Source organism: Montipora foliosa, unplaced genomic scaffold (assembly GCF_036669935.1).
Source record: "Montipora foliosa isolate CH-2021 unplaced genomic scaffold, ASM3666993v2 scaffold_483, whole genome shotgun sequence".
NCBI classification, from domain to species: domain Eukaryota; kingdom Metazoa; phylum Cnidaria; class Anthozoa; order Scleractinia; family Acroporidae; genus Montipora; species Montipora foliosa.
Genome location: NW_027179793.1, coordinates 102,145 through 111,055, shown reverse-complemented (window position 1 = coordinate 111,055; position 8,911 = coordinate 102,145). Strand labels below are relative to the sequence as shown.

The following is an 8,911-nucleotide window of genomic DNA, read 5'->3' as shown; positions in this document are numbered from 1 at the left end:
GATACACAGCTAGTCGACAACATAAACCAACAGTATAACTATGAGCATAGCCTTGAGACAAGTAATGAACGAGGTTCAAGAGTCTTTTATTGAGTTCATATACACGACGTAAATAGTTTCAGATTTTATAACCAAAGCAAATTTTTGAAAGAATTTAAAGTGTTTGTTCTCCTGTCCGACCAGTTGTGCCTGGAGGCCCAGTGTGCCAGACTGATTGATGGCTCAGCGTTGTCACTTTGCTGTTTTCCAAGACACAAAGCGATGCTCCGAACTGTCTGTTCTCACTCAGGTGTACAGATGGTCGTTGGCAATATACTGCAGAGAACGAACATGCTTCGGTTTAGTGTCCCGCCTAGGGGTGAGTAGCAATAGTCTCAGTCGCTTCATACTACAGAAACCAGGATAAGCTCCATCAGTGTGAACCCTCGGGCCTTGAAAGCGAGTTCGCTTTGCCTTGCATTGTCACAACCATGATGTGTAATAATCTGGATAATATCGTACTTTACAGGAATCTAATTATCTGGAGCATTCAGTTGTTATGTTCTGATCAATGAACAAGCTTAGGAGAAGACAACGTCATCCGCGAGTTTAGTGAAGTAACTGAAAGGGAAAGTACTGCGTGTGCAGCACTATGTCATCTTAAAAAGTAATTTCATTGTATGAACAATATCAAGCCTTCCAAAAATGGAATCGTGTATACGTGTGCTGACGAAGAGACTCGGTGGTTAAGATGGACTCTCCTGATTATGGACTGTTAACTTGTAAAAATATCAAACATAATGAATTGTACAATTTATTGCCATGCATGGTTATGCCTTCTTAACTTTGCTTAACCTTATCGTTGAAGGCCTTTGGAACTTACACAAGCTTTTTAAGCTGGTTAGCTGCCAAAATGTAGCTTAATATATGTACTTATATACTTATAATACTTAAAAGACCTGGTAGTGATTGAATGCATGATAGTTTATACCGCGTACTTTTGTTTCTAAAATTGCTATATACTTTTAATTAGTAGTTCTGTTTATATCTTGTGATGTTGCCAGGTAGCTGCTTAGCCTCAATAAAAGAATGCCGGATTCATTAAAGTAAGAAAGATAATTTTCTTTAACTTAAAACAAAATCACCTTAAACTTCCAAGGCCTTGAGCAAGATTTTGCCATCTCCTGGAGTTCTCAATAATAATACCATGTGAGATGGGGAAGTTGAAACTTAGGCACCAAGGTCCAAAAAATGGGATAGAGCGGGTTAGGGGATCCTCGCGGTAGCTTTCATCCAGGCTTGATTAAAAAGGCAAAGATAAACATTACATGTAAGGAAAAACATGAATGATAATAGAGACATTAAGATACCCCGAAATCGGTTTACAGGTAACGGGTAGCACCATATCTTTTTCATTGTGCGATGACGAAATCGATCTTACCCGGTAGACCCAGTCGTTTTTCCGGGGTCTAGAGACCAGTTTACCCATAAAAATTACAACTAGCGACAGAGGGGACATGATGGAGAAACGAGTTAGTTTTCATCATCAGAGTACTTTCTAAACAGAGAACATTCGTAAGGACGAATTTTGGATATATTTGATAGCCTTTCTTAAACAATTCAGTGAACTTATTTCTGAAGAAGAAGAGCAACCTTGCTGCCGAGTCGGCCATCTTTGTAAACAATCGTTACCAATCCCCGCCCGTTAACTCTACGGGTATGGTTGCATGTAAATTTTACTTGAACAGGAACACTACCCGTACCCGTAAACCGGTATATGTTGCAGGTAAAATCCGCTTTCAGGTTGAATCGGTTTTTACGTCACGGTCGCCATGTTAGGGCCCCTAAAGAAAGAAACGGCGGCCATGTTGGAGCCCCGACCAAATTCTCCGGGAATTCAACGCTATTATAATGCAAACGTTTTCTTTTGTTTTCGTTGAAAAACATGGCTGTTGATCACGTGAGTGTAAACCAACAATCTAGTCTGAACATTACAACATGGTAAGGGAACAAAGAACTGTACTATTTACTTACCGGTACTCGAACTCGAACCCTCTGGATCTGCTGTAGTACTGTGTCTTTACCACTACACTACAACGACGAACATGCTCAACCCAGCACATTTCTTCTCATTGTTTACTTTTCTATGATTGGCCAATTAATATTTATGTTTATGTTATGTTTTAACGTATCAATATCTCTATGTGTATAGAACAGACTGATACCATCAGCAAGTGCGTGAAATTCAAGAATTTTTGAGCAATGATAAAAATCATTACTATATGATAAAAGCAAAATTGAAAAAAAAAAAGGCTGGACCGGCTAAAAGCTCGTTATTAGCCAATCAGATTCAAGGACTTAGGATTCCGGCCCGCTGAGATGGTTCGGGAAAAAAAATTAACGTACCTTATTTAATTCAGCGTTTGTTATGTTTTAAAGTATCAATATCTAAATGCAATAGAACAGATTGGTATCATCAGCAAATAGGTGAAATTCAAGAATCTTTGAGCAATGATAAAAATCATTAATATACATTAGAAACAAAATTGGCCCGAGAACTGATCCTTGAGGAACACCACAAGGGACTGTGACAAGATCAGATGTTACACCATTTACTGTAACCATTTTTTTACGGTTTTTGAGAAAAGGTGTCGCCGGATCTGTTATGGAGGGTGTTATGCAATACGGAATTTATCCTTCTTGCACACGTTTCTACAACGGGACATACTCATACGGTAGGCACGGGCGGCTAAATGCAGTGCTTAAAGTCAGTGTAGAGCAAGGGGCACTTAAACCAGAAGAAGCGGAAAAACAGGCCGGGAATCTTGGAACTGAAGTAAGCAATATTGGATGAATAGTAGAATTAGGAAAAATAGGAGAATTTTAACTCTCAAATAGCATATTCGTATTTCGGTCTTAATTGGCTTTCACATTTTTTCAAGTGCAGTCTTCCGCTGCAAAACAAGCTTGTTTGTCCTCCGTTTATAAGGAAAAGTTTATCTCAAGTTCTTATCGTACTCTTCTCCTTTTTAGCCATTATCGCACGCCAATGCAATGGAGTCGAAAAGACTTGGTTTGCGGCTTAAGACTACACTTCAAAAAAGTGTGACAGCCAAGACCGAAAAAGAGCATGGTTTAACCAGGTCTTCAGTTTGTGGAGGCCGTGATCGGACATTCAAAACTCAACTCCTGCCTATAGTTAAACGCTATGCAAATAACACAGCTTTTGGTAAGCAGAGAGTAACTGTCATTTCCTACGGCAAGTTCTCCCGAGTATAATTTCATCCCTCGATCGGACTATGGGACAAAGAACTTACGGTCGCACCGGGTTCGAAAGCGGCTTCTTGACCACAGACTGAATTTGGCTTCGGTGGTCGTGAATTCAAGTCAACCATATTTGGAAGACCGCACCATCCTTGAATATGTTATTCATAAAATCCTTGCTGATTGGCATTCTCCCGCGTGACTGGAAACTCACTAACATTGTACCCATCTTTAAGAAAGGAAAATGGGGTCTTTATCTCTAAAGTTCTCGAGTGCTGTCTTCTTGCGGGTCTACGGCATCATATATAGTAAACACCCGCATGTTAGAACCTAGAATTTAAGAACCTGTTAGGCTATAAATACTAAAATTTCATTTTAGACCCCTCTTACATAAAAGCCTGGATCCCGTTTCTCGAAAGTCCCGAACCTTTTACGTGCCATTTTCTGGTGTCACAATTTCCTTTGTATCTCCAGAACGGAGAGGATTTGAGTCGTCAAACTTAACAGTTATTTTTCTTTTTGTTGCCTTGAAAACAGTTTAAATGATCGGCTCTCCGAAATAAGCAGTTAGCAGTTTCGCAAATGGCTTTTCGGGCCCGAAACGTTTTCGGGACTTTCGAGAAACGGGCCCCAGGTTTGCCTAAAAAAATTAAACAGGTTCCGATTTTCAAAATATGACCTTGCAAATTTCAGACGACTGGAACAAATTGCACTTTAAACTGCACAGATCTTGTTCAAAACTTTTTTTTCGTGGTTATGAAATATAAAAGCATAAGACATCAGCGTCCTCAGACAGTTACCCGAGAATTTCACAGTGTAACAGCGCCTTTACGAGTGATATACCTTTAGTTCTTGCTTTTAGTAAAACTTTGTTCGAAACGTTATAATATTGTGTTCATAGTACCGACTGATTGGCATGAGAGCTATCCCGACGATGAGTTCCTTATCTCCACCGCGTTGTACCGTTCCTGACAGAAATCACGAAAGGCCAGTTTTTGGCTACGAGGATAACAACGAAAAAAGCACTACTTTGTCGCTAGAAATTGTCTCCTCACTCTTTCCTCCAGCCGGGCTTCACGATTTGATGAGGGCCAGTCTCTTGCTTCTCAAGTTGCCTCGTTCATGCCTAAAAAGAATTCTGGGTAATTAATTGTGTCATTTCACAAGCAGGAAAGACCTTCGACTCCCATTTCATAGATTTTTTAATCGGAGCGAAAACCAGGTCTATTGCTTGGTAATACTCATCTGACTGTAACTTCTCATTCCCTGCTAAGGATGCATTAGTGAATTTACAATGGCAATAGATAATAATCTGGATTCTTCTGGTCATATATCAAGTGAATGCAAAATGATTAATAATCAGCTTAACGTTATGACGCGCTTTCAGAACTTGTACATTTACAAAGCGTATTTTTTGCCACATTTTTATTATTTCTACTCTCTCTGGCATTTTTGCGATGAGAGCAATACCGCGGAACCACCTTGTCCATGATAATAAAACATGCTCAATTCCTTCCTGTAATCAGTGCTACCTCGAACGAAGCTTTCTCGACATCACTGTCAGGATATGGAATAACATACCTGATAATGTCGTGGATGTTTTCCAAGATTCTGGAAAGTACGCTTTCAGGCATCGCGTTCATACGCACCTGTCGACCTCCAGAGCCACACGGCTGTCTAAATGTCTTTTATATGCTAATGCATTTTCAACTTACTTTTCTTATTTTTTTATTAAATTCATCAACTCAAATTTTGAGCCGCAGTGAGCCACTGATTGGCCTGTCAGATCTTTTTACGTCTGTAGGCTACTGCTCATCATTTCACATAAAAAAAACGCATTAAGCAACTGAGAAAGCACGTGAAACCGGTCCGAAGTCCAAAACTTCCTCACAACCGACGGCCTAGGACTGGAAATCTCAGGACTATTATTATCATCAGGGGCTTCAAGAAGGGTTGCAGGTCTATTCAGTTCTTTGTAAATAAATTCACAGAGAAAATAATTTTAATTAAAAAATGCGTTCGCCCTTCGACAGAGAGAAGAGCCATTCAGAGGCATTCACTCTTCGAAGGGCTAACGCTAGAAACATCAGCTTTCAAATTTGTCTCCAGTGGTCAGTTAACTATATGAACACAGTTTTTAAACCCATTTCTTTGTTTTGCTTCCCCACCGACGAAGCACCACAGTATGTTTAGATAATGAACCCCTTTTTGCAAAGATTGTGATTGATTGCGTTAAGCCTTTTGCAGTCTTAACAGGACTGGTAATTATATTCTGAAAAGATTGCTACTGATCTGTACGGGTCCCGAAAAAAAAAGTGAGGAATGACATGGAGGGTGGAATGGTGTGGACAGAGAATTAATGAGAAGAGCGCTTTCTTTCTGCCTCACTGTAGTTTTCCAGAAAGACTGACTTTTGTTTCTTACCACGCTGTTATGTAAATTTGCACATTTAATTGTCGCACACAATTATCAAAAACTAAGTTGGACGCAGTTTTAAACTGATTGTAACCAAGGGCCCGTTTCTCGAACCCTGCTAGCATTCTCTTTCCATCTTCCTAGAAAAATCTGGACTGTTAGCGGCCTCGATTCAGGGACATTTTTTATTGAGCATGCAAATGTATTTGGGTGTCAGTCATGCATGACCAGTGACTGCAGAATCACGAAACGAAAACAAACAACTCTAGCAAACACACGCAGGGTTCGAGAAACGGGCCCCTGGTCACAATCAGTTTAGAATTGCGTCAAAGTTAGTTTTCGATGATTGTATCCGATAATTAAATGTGGTAAATTTTTAAAAGCGTAGTAAGAAAGAAAATTCAGTCTTTCTGGAAAACCAAAATGAGACAGAAACCTGTGAGGGCCATTTAAAGTGATTTTTAATAAAAATAAGTGCTCTTCACATAAATTCTCTGTCCAGATCATTCCACCCTCCATACCATTCCTTTATTTTTTTCGGGATCATTATTTCCGGTCCAAAATGGGGATCATTTGCGATACTGTTTAGGGATCATTTGCGGACCCGTGCAGATCTCTGACCTCATCAGGTGCACCAGAAAAATTATCTGAAAGGACTTGATAACTCGACGAATCAAAATCTGTCTCGAATCAATTTATATCTAAATGTCAATTCAAAAACTTGAGAGTAATTTTTGGGTGAAAATAAATTGAAAATGATAACATTTTTGTATGATTTTTTGAAATAGTACCCATTGGTTCAGGCGCATAGTAATGCAACTTTTTACTACAACATACGATTTATTAAAGTTTGATTTCAATTAAGTTACTTGCTTTGGATACGAGAAGTGAGATATATAACCGTAGGAAAAGAACACAGTAGACCATTTTACAGTTGTAGCTTGGCCTAAGAATGGAAGCAAGGCTGCCGGTGACCCTGTTTTGGTACAAACCTTCGTGCTTTTGTAATGTTAATACGGACTAATTAGAATTACAACAACACAATTTACACGATAAAGGCAGTAGGGGCTGTATCAATAGACCACTTTCATAAATGGCGACCGATTTGATATTCTATTGTATTTATGTTAATTGGACCTACTGGCCTCATTTTCGTTAACATATTCTTTTGAAATTTGCGCATTGCAACAAGGCTACAAAGGCTTATCAGCATTAAAACAAAAGAATATTTTGTTGGGCCGCCATGATGAAAAAGGTCTATACAAGGTCACCGGGGGCCTCGCAGCCATTCATGAGCTAGGTTGCTGAGCAAACAACTGTAAAATGGCCTATTGTGGCAGTTACTCCATCGTTCATTTAGTTAACTCTTGTCCTCTTCACATGAAGCTTAGACAATCTTGGCTCCTTTTAGAATATACAAGAATCATGGGAAGACCTTATGCGCTTTGTTTTTGTTCCGGAAAGGACAGAGTAACGTGATGAAATATATACAAAACAAAAATATATTATTCATATGCAAATAAGTGGCCGGGCATCATGCAGTTTAGCCAAGTGGATTTTAATTCGAAGAAACACCTGGAACTTCATACACGGATTGACTTTTCTAATGAATTGAGCTTGCACCTTTATTTCTTTTAATTCGGCTCCACAGAAGAGAACAAGCTAGAACAACTGCCTGATCAATTCCCTTATAGTTATTTGAAGTTGTGCCAAAAGTTCATTTGCGTGATCGACAGAAGGCTAACGCATGGATAGTCGTGCATGATTGGATTAAGATAATATCCTTTGGAAAAAAAATTGGGAAAAAAGCCTGAAAATAGAATACACCCAGTAATGTCTCTTACAGAAGAAAGAGAGTTCATCCAGAAAAGTTTTGAACCTGATAAAACTAAAAGGGACTTTCTACTGAGAAGAAAACACGAACTAAAAGAAGTGACCATGTCCACGGACTAAGAGAGAGAGTTGCAAACCAGGCACATTTCAGCTGTGATAACAGAAACAGCCATATATTTACATTGGTAATGGTCCTTTCACTATTTGGAAATCTTCTCGTCTGTTATGCTGTTTATCGAAACCCGAGATTGCGCTGCCCCAGCAACTATTACATTATTGCACTTGCTCTCACTGACATCTTGCAAGCAAGTTGCTCTATGCCACTATCAGTTGCTTTTCTGGCAACTGGAGAATGGTAATTTGGAACAGGTACTTGTGGGTTTTTTGCCATTACGAAGCTATCTTTGACCAAAATGTCTACATTTACTATGGGTCTGATGGCGTTGAACAGATACTATAAAATAGTGAAACCAACTAAATATCTAACAATTTTCAAACCAAGGTGTAATGTTATCACCGCATTGCTGGCCTGGGCGATACCTTTCACACTTGCTTTTCTCTTAGTATTTGTTCTTGATCAAGAAACCAAACCAAATGCGGGTTTTGCAATGTGCATCATTTCTCTCCCTTATCTATATTTTTCTCGGTCCTAATCACCTTTATGTACTCGCCTTATTTCGTTATTGGATTTTGTTACTGGAAGATTTACAAACAAGTGAAAATGCACAATGCAAATGTTTCATGGCGATCTTCCAACGTTGCCGACGTCAAAATCAGCAGAACCTTGTTGGCAACTGCCATATTCACATTTCCCGCGTTACCGCTTTTTCTTCCGTCAGGTCTCTTTATTTTTATGACCAGTTGCATCAATCCGTTTATTTACAGGTATATGAACCGCGCTTTTAAACCGAGAACGCTTTCCAAAATATTTTGCGTTTTTCCAAAATAGCTTTTTTAAGCAAAAATCTGTAGTTTTTGTCAGCAAGTTTCTAGAAATCGTATAAAATAACAAGTTTTGACGGACAAATTTTTTTAAATTAAGATGCGTATTTATTTCTGCAATGTGGAGCATGTCCGATAAAAAAGTATGAAGGGGTAGTTTCTAAAGAAACTATGGTGCTGCGTCGGTGGGGAAGTGGGTATACAAAAATTTGGTTTTATCAACGGAGTTGATAATGTAAATTGACCACCGTACAGAGATTCTAAAAGCTGACGTTTCGAGCGTTAGCCCTTCGTCAGAGCGAATCCGCTCTGACGAAGGGCTAACGCTCGCTAACGAAGGGCTAAACGTGTAAACGCTCGAAACGTCAGCTTTTAGAATCTCTGTACGGTGGTCAATTTACATTATCAACTCCGTTGATAAAACCAAATTTTCGATAAAAAAATAGTTATGTTAGTGTAATTTGGGTTGAATAATGTT

General features: G+C 39.1%; 1 pseudogene; it reads left to right on the top strand.

The window, feature by feature from the left end:
* Positions 1 to 2,644: 2,644 nt before the first annotated feature.
* On the top strand, positions 2,645 to 8,440 carry LOC137989971 (histamine H2 receptor-like; annotated as a pseudogene).
* The last annotated feature ends 471 nt before the right edge of the window (positions 8,441 to 8,911 follow it).